General features: G+C 39.7%; 1 protein-coding gene across 4 annotated transcripts in view; it reads right to left on the reverse strand.

The window, feature by feature from the left end:
- LOC148899956 (uncharacterized) overlaps positions 1–18,340 on the reverse strand; it is an 87,040-nt gene extending 68,700 nt beyond the window's left edge. For 2 of the 4 annotated variants that reach the window (XR_016114392.1, XM_088991492.1), the window contains exons 1-3: positions 18,269–18,340; positions 18,027–18,172; positions 17,639–17,679 (exon numbers count right to left, since the gene is read on the reverse strand). The gene's annotated coding sequence lies outside the window, so the exon portion shown is untranslated. Of the gene's footprint in view, positions 1–11,377; positions 14,698–14,789; positions 14,861–16,453; positions 16,772–17,638; positions 17,680–18,026; positions 18,173–18,268 lie in introns of those variants that run through there. The other 2 variants (XR_016114391.1, XR_016114390.1) reach the window with 2 other exon arrangements.
- Positions 18,341–19,106: the final 766 nt, after the last annotated feature.

A 19,106-nucleotide genomic window follows, 5' to 3' on the forward strand; every position in this document is an offset into this window, starting at 1 on the left:
TTTGGGTATTTCAGATGCTATAAAACGTTTTTATGATGTCAGTTAGGCATAAAAAAAAATGGTGTCGGTTGTCTTTTAAACCGCAACGGGCAATACAATTTTCGGAACAGACTCCAGTCTAAACTCTGTCAGACCTCAGTGAAGGTGTCAGTCGAGTAGATATCAGGGATGTGTCTGTGTGCTCATTATTCTCAGATGATTGAAAGGGGCTTAGGCCCTCGCACGTCCGGTGGCCATCTCCCCCCCCACCCCCACCCCCTGGAGAACAGACCTTAATACCTCCTCTCGCCATACAAATCCCCTTTCGGGTCGCACGGTTTGTTCAACTCTGTTTCCCAAGTAACTCTCTGGGACTATTCCACAGAAAATGGCGGCAAGCTGTTTGTGTCTAAAATGTTTCTGGGGTGTGCTTATCACTCACATTTGACAGCCCCATTAGCTTCCTTAACACCATCTTCAACGAGATGTTTGCTTATGAAGGGTATTCATCTTCTCCATAGCACCCCTCGCTGGTTTATTAACCTCACTGTTTTGAGGACACGAGTTGGCATATTTATCTTTTGTTTTTATGCCACCGTTCGTAATTATTAGACACTCCTCCCCACTTTTGTGCGTGGGGGTGGAAATGAACTTTTATTCATATAGTCAATTAAGATTGTGTGCCGTTTGTCTTGGGTACGTACAGAGCAACCTGAGGAATCATTCCGCTAATGATGACCCGTCAAGCGTGCAGCTGTCTGGGATAAATCATCATTGTCGTCGGCGTCTCATATATGGAGACTTCGCAAACACGAGGGAAAAGCAAGTATTCGGTAAATGGGGGCATGGGGGGGTGAAGAAATCTCAAACTTTCTTCTGTCAACTCTGTGAAACTCAACACATCCAAACGTTAAACTGAATCAGGATGCTGTTATGAATCAGCAAGCATAATCATATGTACGGAATATCATAGGCAAGAGTATTATTTGTTAATGCAGTGATACCTTGGTTTACGAACTTAATTGGTTCCCAGTCAGAGTGTGTAAGTGTTTCCGAAATACGAAAAGTGTTTCCCAAAAATTTAAATTTCCCATAGGAAACTATTAAAATGAGAATAATCCGTTCCCAGGTCCCCATAAAACATAATTTTCTACTAAATAAGTCTTCAAAGTACACAAAATATACCTTATTTTAAGTATAATAAATGTGCTATGGTATTATAATTAAATAAAAAAACGGTACTGTATAATAAAAAGTCATTTTATATACCTTATTTACACACAACGATTTACCATCGCGTTATTTATGTAGTTTTCATTCTAATTTCATGATAAACACTGTGTTTTCAGTCGAAATGCACTGTGTGTCGCTTTCTCGGTCAGGGGCGTTCCGAATGTGACGTCACTCAGGGCATCGTCATCAACTCAAAAACAAGACTTTATGAATATTCAGCGTGAGTTTTAAAACGTAAAATATAGCTATATGCGGTGGAATCTTTGTGAAATGCGCTCAGTCAAAGTCATTTGAAGTGATTTTAAAAATTATGGACGCAACTTGTCCGGGTTGTCGGTTGTCCTTAAAGGCTTAAAGTGTCCAAAATCAGTAAAAAAAAAAATGAGCTGTGAATTTGGCATTTTCAGAAAGTCCCGCCCCCAGTTCGTGACGTCACACCAAGACGTCTTGCATTGCTGGAGAATCAAAACAATGGCTTCAATTTCAGAGAATATGCTTTCTTGTTACACATCCAGTTATGAATATAATTCAAATAGTTCTGAAGAGGAAAGCATACATGTTTGCAATCGATTAAAGAATTTATTCCGTGCCATTTTGAGGCACCCAAAAAGAGGCAGAAAATGGCGTCCAACCTCCTGTGAGGAATTAATCAGCCCCTTTCCACAGGCTGATAAATTCCTTCCATGGAGCTTGGTCGCCCTCTTCTGGCGGCTTTTTGGTGCAACACGAGGTTTTCAGACCAAACAAGTGACTAACTAACTAACTAAGCTATCTAAGCTAACTAGCAAATAAATAGCCACCAGCTACATAGCTAGCTATTTATCTAGCTAATTGTCTATCTGGCTATAGATTTAAAATTGCATTTTCGGTATAGCTCTCTCTCGTTTTTCTATGTATAATTTTATTTTATTCATTGCATTGTATTTGTGATTATATTTTATTTATTATAGTATCTCTGCTTGTCTGTGACTGTAAAGTGTCATTGAGAGCTTTGAAAGGCACTTAAAATGCAATGTATTATTATTATTATTTTTTATTATTAGCTATCTGTTAGCTAGCTAGCTTTCTATGTATTTGAGTTACTTGTGGGTTGAGTGAACGGTGGCGCATGTGGCTGCCACTGCTCACCCGCAAAAAAAAAAAAAAACGGCGCTTAGAAATTAAATGTATTATTATTATAATTAACTAACTAACAAGCTAGCTTTTTGCTGTTTTTTTTTCAAAACTTCCCTAGTATGCATATGTGATATTTATGGACAGACTGAAGTTTTCGTTATAAGGGCTACAACTTGCCAACTTTGACATGTTATTTGTTTGACGTAGATTTCAGATGTTTATTGGTTTTTTTTGTTTGTTTTATGTTTTCAATATTTGGTTATATTATTTTTTTTTTGCGGGGCACACCATGTTCCCTCTCTGAACGGCGGCTTCTCCTCATATGCCAGCGGAAGTTGGTTGTTTGGCTTTCATTTCGACGACTGTCTTTTCCGTGCCAGCTAGCGGCGTCGCTCATCTTACGCCAACACCGGATCGGGGAGGAGAACGGAAATGATTAGCCGAGGTTCAGAGCAGCTTTGGCAAGCAGTCATATGAACTTTTGTGTCCATCACTTCGGGAAAAAACCATATATACAGTAAAGTCTCGTTATATCGATATCGGATATATCGATAGTCCCGGTTATATTGATACTATTTCTATGCACGCACGGAGAAAATTACATGCAAACTGGGTCGGATATATTGATAGTCCCGGTTATATCGATATTTTTTCGGACTCCCTTGAATATCGATATAACGAGACTTTACTGTATATAGATATATTATTGTACTTTAGGGGTATATAGGTATATAATATTAACTATTGATTGTTTCCCCAAAATATCAAAACTGTTAAAGGCTGTGTCAACAAAACCCGTTGAAAACATATTGGATGGTTCTTCTGGTCACCTGATACCACGCATTTTCGCCTAATTTAAATTCTCAACGTCTTCCAACTACACTTTACACTCTTTTTAAATATGTTTTGTCAAGTACATAATTAAATATTACCAATCCAAACCACAGTGAGTTCAACTTAATCTTTCCCTATGCATTCACAATCATAATTTGATTCTATCAATCAAGTCCAAAGGTTGGAATAAAAAAATGCTGACTGTGGTCAATATTTCATCCAGACAGAATCGCAATTTAATAGCATAACGTTCCACTCTGCTGTGACCGGTGCCGGTGATCGCCAGCGGAACGTACCCTGTCCATCTGTACAACGAGGGCAGTAAATGTATAATAATGTGATCTGTACATGATAATCGGCGTGACACCAAGATCCCTGCCAGAACCTTGAATTACGGCCATCGCGCATCAACACGAAGCTCCCGCGAGCTGAGCAGAAGAAGGTCAGCGGGTGAATATATGAATCTCATTAGCATGCCCAACAGAACGGCTTTATTAACAGCTTATGGAATACAAATCTTTTAACGTGTGCGGCACATATGGTGGCGGACAGGACTCTCTGGTCTATTTATATCTCAGGTAGGTTGAGTCTGTTTATGTCAGCCAACAGGGCTCTGCCAGGATTGGGATATTCGAACAGTTTCTTGTCGTAAATGATAGAAGTTAGAATCGGAGTACCCGTCGTTAAGGCGTTAATGGCAGAAAGTCGGATGAGTGTAAAACATGAATTAAAGTTGGAATCATTTAGCGTCTGAGGGACCTAATTCTGACCGGGGTGTCATCTGGATGAATCTCCAAGTAGGAGGTGGTCAAGAATGAGTCTTGGAATCTGGGACAAAAGGATAACTGTTTGATTTTGGCCATGGGTAACTTCAGAGGGTTCTTTTTGCTAGATGCCACTTTGGTCGACTGGTGAGATTGGTGGTTCGGGGCTTATTGTTCTTCAATTTCCACCGAAGCACTATCAAACACGTTTTTTGTGGGGTTGCGATCAGGATCAGGTTAGGATTAATCCGTGAAATTCGTTTTGGGAGGGCTATTTTGGTTGAAACGTTCCAATGGGATTTGACAAAACAGACACTTGGGGGGGGGTTTGGGGGTCATTCAACTTTGATGCCAAGCCTGACTCACAATATCTCATACAAACAAACAAACAAACAAAAACAACAGTGCCACCCGTTGGTTGCAAACCAAAACGTGACAGTAGCACTCAATCAAGGGACTGATTCCAGAAGTCCCAACAGTCAAATGATATTTTTACTCAAATCCAAAACACCAATAAAAATGACTTAGTGTCCCAAAACGGCCACAAAATGAGCTCAGAAATGGCGAGATTCAGAAAGTCCCGCCCCCTTGTTCGTGACGTCACGCGAGGATACACCGTCACAAACTGCCCTGCTCGAGAATCAAAACAATGGCTTCGGAGAGTTCAGATTCGGAGAAGATTCTTACTTGTTACTTATCCAGTTATAAATATGATTCAAATAGTTCTGAAGAGGAAAGCATAAATGTTTGCAATTGATTAAAGAAGTCCTTCCGTATCAATTCGAGCCATCTGGACTCCAATGTAGCGTCGCAGGAAATGCAAAAGTGGCGCATAAGCTCCGTTGGAAATGGGCTGATTTGTCCGCTGGGAATTTCTGTCAACTTAACACCTTCATGCGTTTTACCACAATTGGTAGTCGTGGTGCCACACACACACACAACGATTCACCATTGCATTTTTTATGTAGTTTTACTTCTAATTTCGCGATCAACATGGTGTTTTCAGGCAAAAAAAGTGCCCAAAATGCATTGTGTGTCACTTTGTCGGTCAGGGGCGTTCCCTACGTGACGTCATTCAGGGAATCGTCATCAACTTGAAAACAAGACTTCCTGAATATTCAGTGTAAGTCTTAAAATGTAGAATATAGCTGTATTCGGTGGAATATTTGTAAAATGCGCTTAGTAGAAGTCATGTGAAGTGATTTAAAAAAATATGGACGCAACTTGTCACCGGATAAACTGATACGACAACAAACAAACAAAAAAAAGCCTATCATTCCTACCATATAAATCAGCAACAATGCGCACGTGAATTATTCACGTGAAGCGCCACCTTTGCGGAACGACACTGAGAAAGACTTGCCCGGAATAACCGAGAAAAGCCGCGAGAGAAGCTAGCGGCAGGTAGCAGCGCCGGGCCAAGCGCATTGACCTGCAAATAAACAAACGCACTTGTGGTTACGCGTACCTTTTTGCCACCCTATCGCTAGCTGTTTCCTTTATATGTCAGATTTCAACGCGCTGGCCGCTGTTTCCGTTTTGTCTGTCTGCGGCGATCACACAAGCAAAGGTCCTTGATACGGGCGAGCGCACGTTGACCTTGGGTGGTTTGGAGAGGGTGGAGGCAAAATCCTGCGGCCTCACTCATAAAATATTTATGACAAACATGTCAAAACGTGTATGGCTAAGATTTCTCAGCGAGACAGACAAATGAGCAGATTTGCTTGACGTTACATCATGTAGCATGACACTTATTATAATTTTTAGATTTTTTGGGAATATTATCAAATCAGTTGCAAGAACGCGTACAGGGGTTTGGGGTCTAGACACAACGTGGTCGACATGCCAAAAGCGCTTCTTCGCTTGAGGCTTATTCGTGAAGAATTCAAAGATATCCTGAAAAATATCTTCAAAATACACATGCAGTGATACCTCGGTTTACGAACCCCTTGGCTTAAGATTTTTTCGGTTTTCGAATGTTACATTTACGAAATTTTTACCTTGGCATACAAACTATTTTTTGGGATACACACGGAGCGGAGCGCCACAATGTGTGATGAGTCGTAACAAGAAAATGGTAGCCGACTGTTTTTGTCATTTATTCCCTGCCCCCAGTCTTCGCTTAAAGCCACGTGATTGGTCAAGAACGGGGAGTTGGTTTAAACATTAAAGAGACAGGCAGACGACAGAGAGAGAGAGATAAAATGGATAAATAACCGTGAAAATTGGACTTGTTCTAACTTTGATAGTTCAAAGGCAGACTGTAGATTGCAAGGTTAAAATATCCCATCAATCAGGCTCCACAAATAACCCACACAAGCCATCTGTACACTTGATGCAAAAAGCTATCAACCCAGCTAAACAGGACACAATTGATGAGGAACAAGGTAAAATTATGGCAGAGAAAGCACCTACAAGGGATCATTCCTCAAGATGGTGAAAGACGAAGGCTACGTTCCTCATCAAGTGTTTAATGCTGATGAAACCGGCCACTCCATTCCATCAAGCCATCAACGACCATCACAAAGGTAAAAAAACAACAACTTTATTATACAGTGCAGTTTTTTCTTTAATTATAATACCATAGCATATTTATTATACATAAAATAAGGTACATTTTGTTTAGTTTTAAGGCTTAGAAAAGAAGACAATTATGTTTTATGGGGACCAAGGAACGGATTATTCCCATTTTAATGGTTTCTTATAGGAAATTATTTTTTGGGATACACACTCTGTCTGAGAACCAATTAAGTCCGTAAGCCAAGGCATCGCTCTATAGCAAATAGATAGCTAGCAAGCCACCTAGATAGCTAATAGATATTTTAAAATAAAAGCTTAAAACTGTACGATAATGTATCATAATTTACCTCATATACAGTAAAGTCTCGTTATATCGATATTCAAGGGAGTCCGAAAAAATATCGATATAACCGGGACTATCGATATATCCGACCCTGTTTGCATGTAATTTTCTCCGTGCGTGCAGAGAAATACTATCGATATAACCGGGACTATCGATATATCCAATATCGATATAACGAGACTTTACTGTATCAGCTAGCCTTCACGTGTCCCAATGTTAGCACTTCCCTTTTTTTCTCCTGTCCCTTAAGACAATCATGATGCTGACACCGGTGCTATCAGGTCGATTAGTAGTCCAAAAGGCTCCCAAGTCCCCCTTTTTTTCATCACCAAACACCATCACACACACAGAAAAATGGCAATTGATTGCCAACGTTCCATTCAAAGCATGTTGGTTCTCCACGTTGCAGTGGCCGGCCGACACAAAAGAAAAGTGATTAATCCGCAGCCTTGCGTCAGCATCCTTTTACAATCTCTTTTTGTGGACAGCTGCCAGAGTCAGGGGGGCAAAAAAAAAATATATATATATATATATATATATATATATATATATATATATATATATATATATATATATATATATATATATATATATATAATGTTGGGATTTTTGACGCCCAGCTATGACCGCAGCAGTAGCGCGCAGATAATTTGTTCATTTATCAATCTGTCACATATCGACTCGTCGGAGAAACGTCACGCTTTAATGGCTCTTGAGAGTTTCTTGTATCTCAGCAAATTTCCCCGATGGCTGCGCGACACCGCCGCTTGTGCCCCTGTGAATACTGATTGGCGCTAATGCTAGCGTGGCTAATGGCCAAAACACAGGCAGAGATGAAGAGACAGGCAGGGATCTATTAATCCCGAGGGAAGGCTTGAAAACAAACTGTAAGAATTAAAAAGTCTGCGAAGGTTTGAAAGGAATTCAAAACAAAAAGCCCGATTTGGAATCAGGTGTGTAAGTGATAGAGAAAAGACAGAAGAGAAGTTATCATATTTAAAAGTTTCATGCGTAGAAGGCCCACAATGGAAGCACAGAAAATCTCGCGTCAATCTGAGGTGAACAGATAGAGCCTGTTAAACTGTCATCTTCATTTAGGAGATCTGGCCTTGGACTAATTTAGGATTTAGTAAACTCCTTCACAGGAAGAGGTCATTAGCCAGGTTACAAATCTACCAGTTCACGGAAAGGACAACCTATTAAAATGTCGATGTTCTGTTGTTTTATGTATGTTGGTGCTTGGGACGTCCAGGTGCGTGGTATTCAAATCAAGAAGACTATTTTTTACGTATGTATCACTTGAATTTGCATATACAGTGATACCTCATTTTACAAACGTTTCAGTTTATGAACTTTTTGCCTTATGAACATTAAATTCGCGAGAATTTAATCTTTGCGTACGAACTGGTTTTCGGCAAACGAACCAAACCACACGGAGCGCCACGATGGCTGGCGGACTAGTTTTCGGCGGAAGAACACCAAACCGCACGGTCGAAAAGCGCCACGGTGGCTGGCGGACTAGTTTTCAACACCCCTTTCTTTGAGTGCAGACGTGGTTTGTTATCGAGTGGAGTACTTTTGCTATTATGGGATCGAAAAAGACCCCACCACAGGCGAGTGTTCAGCCGAAGAGGACACAAAACAAAATTATGGTCCAGCAGAAGATCATCGAGAAACACGAACGAGGTGTGCGTTTGTGTGACTTAGCGTCCCAGTACCAGTATGCTAAGTCGACCATTGCTACGTGTGGCTAAGGGTGTTTTGTGTTGTCTAAGCAACGGTCTCAGGCAATAGAAGAGGTTGAAAAACTTCTGTTGATTTGGATTAACAAAAAGCAGCTAGCAGGGGACATTGTGAGTGAGGGTATTATCGCCGAGAAATCACAAACTTCACACGGATATCATCAAGAGGCAACCTGGAAGTTTGTCATCCATTGACAACTACCATCACAAAGGTAAATAAAATGACTTTATTATACAATACAGTTTATTTCTTTAATTATGACACCATAGCACATTTATTATCCATAAAATAAGGTATATGTTGTGTGGTTTTAAGATGTATTTAGTAGAAAATTGTGATTTATGGGGACCTGGGAACGGATTATTCTCAATTGTAATGGTTTCTTATGGGAAATAAATGTTTGGTAGACAAACATTTCGCCTTACATACACTTTTTGGGAACCAATGAAGTTCATAAGCTTAGGTATCACTGCACTCTCAATAAATGGCTTGGCAGAGGGCTGCAGAAATTGGTCATCTGTCATGAATGGCTGCGTCCCCTGCCGGCAGTAAAAGACAATCTTTCTGTGTGCGAGCCTTTGTTCACAGTGTCCGACCGAACAAACATCTCTGACAGTGAGTGATGCTAAATTGTAAAGCTAAAGCTACACATGCCATGAAAGTTTGATGGTTATTTCCAACACGCAGCTGAGCATGTGAAGACCCGTTCATCATTGCTTTTCGATTTTATTATTATTATTATTATTTCATGTGGTTTGTCTCATTCTTCACTTTGCAGTAACATGTTCCCGAACGCAACCAGACAGGGATCAAATTCCGAAAGGAGCATTGTTCTTGTCTTTTAGCAACGGAAAGCTTTCTTCTCAATCTGAATTATGCAATTGCTCCAAAACAACAAAAAAAAAAAATACAATCTGACATGAAATATGAATACCGTCAATCTTAAATAATTCACATGTATTCTGTCACGACTCTATTTTATGACACATGATGGAGAAGGAACAACGATCCCGTGTGAGATTTCCCCATCAAATCATATTTAAAGCTACTTTTTAACTACGCAGTAAATCAAACACACACAACCGGAGTCCCAAAGACCCGCAATAGGTACATTCTCACAAAAGAGATATCACCACCACCCCCTCAACCCCGATGATGTCATCCACCAATGCGAGATACAGTGATACCTTGGTTTACAAACTTAATTGGTTCCCAGACAGAATGTGTAAGGCGAAAAGTGTGTATCCCAAAAATTATTTTCCCAAAGGAAACCATTAAAATGAGAATAATCCGTTCCCAGATCACCATAAAAGATAATTTTCTACTCTCTAAAATTTTAAGCCTTAAAACTACAGAAAATATACCTTATTTTATGTATAATAAATGGTATAATAATTCAAGAAATAAACTGTACAGTATAATAAAGTCATTCTATTTACTTTTGTGATGGTTGTTGATGGCTTGATGGAATGGAGTGGCCGGTTTCATCAGCCTTAAACACTTAAACGTAGCTTTTTTCTGTTCACCATCTTGAGGAATGAATCCCTTTTAGGTGCTTTCTCTGCGATAATTTTACCTAGTTCCTCATCAATTGTGTTCTGTTTAGCTGGGTTGATAGCTTTTTGCATCAAGTGTACAGATGGCTTGTGCGGGTTATTTGTGGAGCCTGATCGATGGGAATTTTAACCTTGCAGTCTACACTATGCCTTTGAACTATCAAAGTTAAAATCCATTTTCTCACTCTCTCTGTCGTCTGCCTGTGTCTTTAATTTTTAATCCACCTCCCCTCACTGCTGCGTTCTTGACCAATCACGTGGCTTTAACTGAAAACTGGGGGTGGGGAATAGAGGACCGAAACAAGCCGGCTGCCATTTTCTTGTTAGGAGAACGGGCTCGTTCGCGAACAACACGTCAGCTCTGTGTGTATCCCGAAAAAAAGTTTGTATGCCAAGGTAAAATTTTCATTAATTTAACGTTCGTACACCGAAAAGTTTGTAAGGCAAGGGGTTCGTAAACCGAAGTATCACTGTATATTCCGGCAGGCAATCGACACTCTACAGAGCTCGTGTTGCGACTTTCCAGGGAATACTCGTGATGAGAGTGGCAAACTCGGAGGAAGGCTATTGTGCCATGTATCAAACATGTTGCGAGGCATCTGAGAGTGAAGTGCAATTACGCAGACGGTGGTGAAGGGAGGGTTAAGGGAAGTGGGTGGGCAAGGGGGGGGTCTCAGAAGTTTGCAGCGGGGGAGATCCCAGCAACACAAAACTTCACTCTCAGTGCAGTGTTGTGTTTTTGTTTTCTTTCCTCTTTCATACAAAAACAATTTTGACTCGATATTTGTTATGTGTGATGCATTTACACGATACGTAAGCGCCTCGTGTTTATTTATGCCACGCCGGGAGGGACAATCAAAGTAAACGGGGAGCAAATCCCACCTGATTAGGCAGTCTTGTTTTAAAAAATATATATATTATTGATACAACAAAGGCATAATCAAGAAAAATCAATGAAATACATATGTGATGTATGTAATCAAACATTGTAACTATGAACAACTGAATTATGACTAAATAGGCTATTTTCCTAAGACATATGTAAGTTGAGTGTAATTAGCATAGAATCAAATAGTGATACCTTGGCTTACAAACTTAATTGGTTCCCAGAAAGTGTGTATAAGGCAAAAAGTGTGTATTCCAAACATTAATTTCCCATAGGAAACCCTTAAAATGAGAATAATCCGTTCCCAGGTCAATAAAACATAAATTTCTACTAAATAAGCCTTAAAACTACACACAATAGACCATATTTTATGTTGAATAAATGTGCTATGGTATTGTAATTAAAGAAATAAACTGTACTGTATAATAAAGACATTTTATTTACCTTTGTGATGGTCGATGGCTTGATGGAATGGATAGCTTTTTGCATAACGTGTCTCAAGGAGCTCTGGGTGGTACATCTTAGAAGTTGTGGTATTGCAACAGCAACAGATGCAGGCGGACAAACTAGAAACTTCATTAATAGCACGTTCACTTGCTTATATGTTCTCTTCAAATTGTACAGATGGCTTGTGCGGGTTATTTGTGGAGCCTGATTGATGGGATATTTTAACTTTGCAGTCTACACTCTGCCTTTGAACTATCAATAAAGTTGAAACGAGTCCAAATTTCACTGTGTTTTCTATCCATTTTCTCACTATTTCACTTTTGTTTTACAGTCGCAAATTTTTCTGTGGGTGAGCATGATAACAAAGTAACTGTTGAATAATTGGTGTGAACCACATGAAAAGACTTCCGAGTTTGGTTTATGCGCGCCAATCACACTAGACAAATCAGAAGAAACAGAATTAGAAAGCCTTGAAACATCCCACAATGGGGAAATTTGCAAATCTCCACAAGCTCGTCCGAGTTTGTCAAAGTCAAGAGAGTTGAAACGAAGGGGAAGCAGTGACAAGAAAGTGTCTGGAGACGCCGGCCCCGTGACTTGTTTATTTTCAAACGGGCGCTTTTACAAGGGCGGCGTCCGATGGGGAGTGACACTCGCCTGGAGCGCTCTCCGGGCAGCGCCTGTGAGGACTTCATCCATCCACCACAAAGAAAAATATTTTTAAAAAAAATCACCCAACGGCCTCCAGACGTTGCTTGTTGAAGTCGGAAAAGGCAAACAAATAAAGCAATGAGATGGTGTCCTTGAAACGCATTAAGTCATCTTTGACTTTTGAAGCTTTATCTCAAGATACACGTTTAAAGATGTAACGTCTCGCTGGGTGCTCATCTGACTATTTATCACTATTCAACATTCAATGTTCCATAAATACCAGTTCATAAAAAGTGACAAATATGACACAAAACCAATCGACTGCGTAAACTGGAGGCCATTTTGTACTGCACAATAATGCTTTTGAAACATGGTTTGCATGACAGCCAATAAGTGGTCTGAAATAAATGCAGTGATAGACGTACAAGAGACATTTAAAGGACAACCGACGTCATTTTTTTGGTTTTTAACTGACATCAGAAAAAGGTTTTATAGCATCAAAATACCCAAAACACGCAGTATGATATTTTTATTCAAATGCAAAACACCAATAAAAATGTCCAAAATCTGCAAAAAAAATGAGCTGCGAATTTGGCATTTTCAGAAAGTCCCGCCCCCAATTCGTGACGTCACGCCAAGACGTCTTGCATTGCTGGAGAATCAAAACAATGGCTTCAGATTCGGAGAAGATGCTTTCTTGTTACACATCCAGTTATGAATATGATTCAAATAGTTCTGAAGAGGAAAGCATACATGTTTGCAATCGATTAAATAATTTATTCCGTGCCATTTTGAGGCACCCAAAAAGAGGCAGAAAATGGCATCCAACCTCCTGTGAGGAATTAATCAGCCCGTTTCCACAGGCTGATAAATTCCTTTCATGGAGCTTGGTCGCCCTCTTCTGGCTCTTTTTGGTGCAACATGACGTTTTCAGACCAAACAAGTACAGCAAAATATATTGACGTGATGGAAGGACTGCTACAATGTGTCCTTTTTTCGGTCAGGGGCGTTCCTTCAGTGACGTCACGTACAGACTCGTGAGATGTTTTTTTTTTTCGTCCCAAATACATACACGGATGAAAAAATACACACATGCAGCCAGCCGCTTTCCTGTGTTGATACTTGACCACGATGGAGGCAATCTACGCTGAGAGGCTTGACCTGCCACTCTAAATGTTGATGAGGATGCAAGATAGTCACGGCCGTTCCATTTTTATTACATTTTTTGAAATCACGCACGCCATCTGCGACGGACCGTGATAAATTGTGGCTGTTATCCACCAAAAAAAGGGTGGCTATTTTTCTTTTGTTTTTTTACATTCATTTGCATCATGGCAAACATCTCATGAGCATGACCGGCACGGACTATCGGCAATTATCTCCAAAGTAGGCCATAAAGATAAGAGGAATTACATGCATATCAATCGAGTATTTTGTGGGAAAGCAATCGCACGGTGAGTTCAGAGGGCCAATGGTGTAATTGCGGACTCGTTATCATCAATAAAATGGTGCTTACAGGACAACCGACACCCCCGGAAAAGTTGCGTCCATAATTTGTAAAATCACTTCAAATAAATTCTACTGAGCGCATTTTACAAAGATTCCACCGCATATAGCTATATTTTACCTTTTAAGAATTGTTTTCGAGTTGATGACGATGCCCTAAGTGACGTCACTGAGGGAACGCCCGTGACGCGATGGTGAATCGTTGTGTGTCAGCCAATTGCGGTAACACGCATAAAGAAGGTGTAAGTTCACACAAATTCCCAGCGGACAAATTAGCCCATTTCCAACAGAGCTTTTACGCCATCTTGTGTATTTTCTGGGCTCTACATTGGTTTTGATATTGATTATTGATACGGAAGGACTTCTTTAATCGATGGCAAACAGTTATGCTTTCCTCTTCAGAACTATTTGAATCATATTCATAACTGGATGAGGAACAAGAAAGCATCTTCTCCCAATCTGAACTGTCTGAAGCCATTGTTTTGATTCTGGAGCAAGGCAGTTTGTGAAGGAGTATCCTGGCGTCACGTCACGAACAAGGGGGTGGGACTTTCTGAATTTGTCCATTTCCGATATAATTTTGTGGCAGTTTTGGGACACTAAGTCATTTTTATTGGTGTTATGCATTTGACGAAAAATATCAGCCTGCGTGTTTTGGGTATTTTAGATGCAATAAAACTTTTTTCTGATGTCAGTTAGGAAACAAAAAAAATGTGTCGGTTGTCCTTAAAAGGGCTATATAAACCAATATGTATGTATTGTATTTTGTAGATCCGCCCCTATTTCAAGCCCAGATAACTCCAGACCCATATAACTGATGAAAAAAGAAAGTCTAAGGTTTTTTTGCGCTGCATTGAATGTTGATATCGTCCGAAAACTCAATATTCTATGTTTCCTGGAATTCAATTGACAATGACAAAAACCCTGGCACTGGAGTGGAGACATTTTTTTTTTTTGCACGTCTGGCAGTGAATGAGTTAATACTCCTTGGTCTTGAGCCAGCCCTCAACCCTGGTTGCTTTCAGTTATCAGTCCAGCTGTCAGTCATGTGGAGCCGCTTGAAAGCCTCCAGAGGGTCATTGCACACATGAAGGGGGAGCGAGGAGGGGTCACTGGCATCTAAAGAGAATTGTCAGAAGCTGGCTGGGTTAATAAATCGAAGCCAAGAAAAAGGCAGAAAAAGCTTATGTTCTGGTGTCGGGTGTTTTTGCCTCAACAAGTCCCGCCAGCGGTGAGCTTGCCAAAAGAAGCTTCCGACAGATGAAAAAGCACCTTGCTGGACCTATAAGGTTGGAAAATGGACACTGCAGCGAAACCAAAAGACTCCAAAAATGCAGTGAAAATTGGACTTGTTTCAACTTTTATAGTTCAAAGGCAGAGTGTAGACTGCAAGGTTAAAATATACACCAACCTGCACAAGCCATCTGTACACTTGATGCAAAAAGCTATCAACCCAGTTAAATAGAACACAATTGATGAGGAACTAGGTAAAATTATAGCAGGGAAAGCACCTACAAGGAATCATTCCTCAAGATGGTGAAAGAAGAAGGTTACGTTCCTCATCAAGTGTTTAATGCTGATGAAACCAGCCATTCCATTCCATCAACGACCATCACAAAATAAATAAAGGCATATCCAATCCAATCCAAAAGTAAATAAAACCACTTTATTATACAGTACAGTTTATTTCCTTAATTATAATACCATAGCACATTTATCATACATAAAATATGGTATATTTTGTGTAGTTTTAAACCTTAGAAAATTAGAAAGTAGAAAAGTATGTTGTATGGGGCCCTGGGAATGGATTATTCTCATTTTAATGGTTTCCTATGGGGAATTAATTTTTGGGATACACACTTTTCGCCTTACACACTCTGCCTGGGAACCAATTAAGTTTGTAAGCCAAGGTATCAATGAGTCCTTGTTTTCTGAACAAATACATATTTTACTCAGAATTGTACACAGGCTATTGTTTCTCCGAAGAATCAGTTTTGGAATGATTTTGCTTTATTATTATATGAGCTTATTGCACAGTTCCCTCTTGAGACACGAGGACATTTTCATTGTATTTCCAATTATTGACGCACTCTATTCCCGGCCATGTTTGTACTTTTTTTTGTTTCTTTTGTTTAGCATTTTAATTTAATTTTCCTCGATGCATTATTGTATCTCAGCACGTTTTGTTTTTAAGTTATTATATCTCAAAGCAGAGGTATTTTATAACCCCCTTTGAGACGAAGCTGTATTTTGTATCATTAATGTACAGTGTACTTTTAGTAATAATAACAATAATACATTTCATTTCTAAGCACCTTTCAAAACTCTCAAGGTCACTTTATAGTCACAGGATAAGTTTTTCTGTGGGTGCACATTTTTATACATAAAATAAGGTATATTTTGTGTAGTTTTAAGGCTTAGAAAAGTACACAAAAAAAGTACAAAAGTATATTTTATGGGGACCCGGGAACGCATTATTCTCATTTTAATGGTTTCCTATGGGAAATTTAATTTTGGGATACACGCTTTTGCTTTACACACTCTGTCTGGGAACCAATTAAGTTCGTAAGCCAAGGTATCACTGTACATATGTTCATGTATAAGGTGCTCCGGACTATAAGGCGCACCTTCAACGAATTAAGAAAAAGTTTTCCAAATATAATAAAAATAAATAGATACAAATGTTCCAAATACAGTAAAGTCTCGTTATATCGATATCGGATATATCGATAGTCCCGGTTATATCGATACTATTTCTATGCACGCACAGAGAAAATTACATGCAAACAGGGTTGGATATATCGATAGTCCCGGTTATATCGATATTTTTTCGAACTCCCTTGAATATCGATATAACGAGACTTTACTGTATATGGCAATGAAAAGTTTGAGTTTGGAACAGTCAGCCAACGCCAGCCATATAGCCAAAGCAAACACTTCAAGAACTCCAAATCTGATGCTAGCACGTGTCAGTATGTTTTTGTGTGTGTGTGTGAGAGCACTGACAGCAGCAGAACAGCCCACATGCCTGGTTCATGGCCACCGCTTGGCACCGTTCAAAGTTGTTTTTTTTCCTTGAAGAAGAAACGCAGCGGAAAGCTTCAGTGGGGACGCTCCTCAGACATACGCAGGTAGAGTCAGCCAGGGTCAAGTCCTTGCTTGCCCAGCAATTCAAAGACCGTCATTGGGTTGACTGGATGCGGAGAAAAGATTTGTTTTTTTTTTTTTTCCCATCAATCCATCCATCTATCCATTATTTGTGTTCACTTTATTTATTAGGTTGCTGAAATCTATCCCAGTTGTCTTCGGTGAAGTAGGCTTGGGGCACCCTGAACCGCTTGACAGACAATTGCGTAGCACCAAAAAAGAGGCAGAAGAGGGCGACAAAGCTCCATGTAAGTAATTAAACAGCCCGTTTCAACAGGCTGATTAATTCCTTCCACGGAGCTTTGTCGCCCTCTTCTGCCTCTTTTTGGTGCAACGCGACGTTTTCAGAGCAAACAAGTACAGCAAAATACATTGACGTGATGGAAGGACTGCTACAATGTGTCCTTTTTTCGGTCAGGGGTGTTCCTGACGTGACGTCACCCACTCGAAAACAACACTTCCTGAATATTCAGTGCGAGTCTTAAAACATAAAATATAGCGATATGCGGTGGACTCTTTGTAAAAAATGCTCAGTAGAAGTCATTTGAAGTGATTTTACAAATTAATTGTCTAATTTGCGCAGGAACACGCTCGCCAAGTAAATGTCAGGAGACTGAAATGTACTACTGCACAAAAAAGAACTGTACATAGTGCAAATTACATAAAATAAAATAAAATAAAATGCATAGTACTTGTCCAAATGGCAATTGTCCGTTCGTTTAAGGCAAATTTATTCATATCTATATTCAGGAATGTTTGGGTCTATTATGGTTTCCAATAAAAACAACAAGTCAAAAATCATCAAAATAGTAAATAATCAATGTTCTGGCTGGCTAGCTATTAACTATCTAAATAGCTAGCTTCTGTATGTGCCAATGACCATTTTATATTTGAGTTAGTGGTGTACACTTACGGGTTGAGTGAACGCTGGCGCGTCTGGCTGCCGCTGCTCACCTGCAGAAAAAAAAAAAGTTCTTATCCTATGCCCGCAAAGTGTCCTTGAGATTTTTGAAAGGCACTTATAAATGCAATTTATTATTACTATTATTAATTATAAAAATATATAAAAGTATAAAAAACATATTTAATATATGTAACTCTATTGACTCGACATACGGTGGCCGTGCTATTCACAATGCATGAGTACAGGGTATTTTTATGTATTTATTATAACATTACAGAAAACGTAACTGTATAATTGCACACAAATGCATCATAAAAATAACTGTACACAGTGCAAAGTATAAGAATATGTAGGATTTAAAAACCAGAGTACCCAGAGAAAACTCACATAAACTCACTGGTTTGAATGTACAACATTTGCATTGTTAGGTCCAAGTGGTAATCACTAGCCACCAAGCAGCTCATTACAGACGCTCCCCAACTTACGAAGGTAAGGTGACTTACGAAGACAACTTACCAAGGTTGTTCGTAAGTTGCTTCAGTGCTATATTTTGTATGGAATGTATGTGTAAGTCAAACACTGGATTGGAAAGTATAAAACACAGACACTCGAACAGCCGTAAACTAAATTCACACCTACTGTAGTACGGCGCGATATATCCTTGGGTCTTCAGTAAGTCACAACTGAAGCTGCCATTACTTTTTGTTTTGCATCGCGTCTTCCTGGAACGTCAAATGGGAGGAGGGATTTCCTTCCCGCCACAAACTCTACACAGCCAATCGTAAGCGAGCTCACCGCCTCCTCAGAGCGTCAACTGTTAATAGGAATTTTCTCCCCGCCCACATACTCTATACAGCCAATCGTAAGCGAGCTTTGCCTATCGGGGGCCGGGACTAGTTGGCAGTACTTCCGCAGAGCTGGGCACTGATTGGTCAGACTTGGTGTCCGTCGCGTAAACACGGATATTGAAACCTTCAATGTGTCTGTGTGCGTGCTTGTGCGTGATGCACAGTACGCAATCAATTGCAAGCGAGCTCGGCCGGAAAAAGGCGCGCGATAGAAAATCTAATGTATCTGTTCGAACATACCCGCAAAAAATGTTCGTATGTAGCGTTATTTGTAACTCGAATGTTCTTAAGTGTCCTGTGACTGAAAAGTTGCCTTGAGATTTGTGAAACCCGCTTAAAATGAAATGTATTATTGTTATTATTATTATTCTGCATTTTTTTTTTTCATTTTTGACTTCAAGATGGCGCCGCGAGAGTGGCTGCCTTTCCAACAGCTCCTGTATTTTCTTTTTCTACTTGTTTCTTTCCTTTCCTCTTCCTTTCATAACTTTGCGGCTGTGAAATGTACATTTCTCCACTCCGAGACGAATAAAAATACATCCAGACCAATCTAATTATGATGATGATGATTATTATTATTATTATGCCTTTACAGCAGGTCCTGTATTGTTTTTCTACTTCTTTCTTTC

The sequence above is a fragment of the Hippocampus bargibanti genome, linkage group LG03 (assembly GCF_051943395.1).
Source record: "Hippocampus bargibanti isolate YZ-2025 linkage group LG03, ASM5194339v1, whole genome shotgun sequence".
Taxonomy (NCBI): Eukaryota; Metazoa; Chordata; class Actinopteri; order Syngnathiformes; family Syngnathidae; genus Hippocampus; species Hippocampus bargibanti.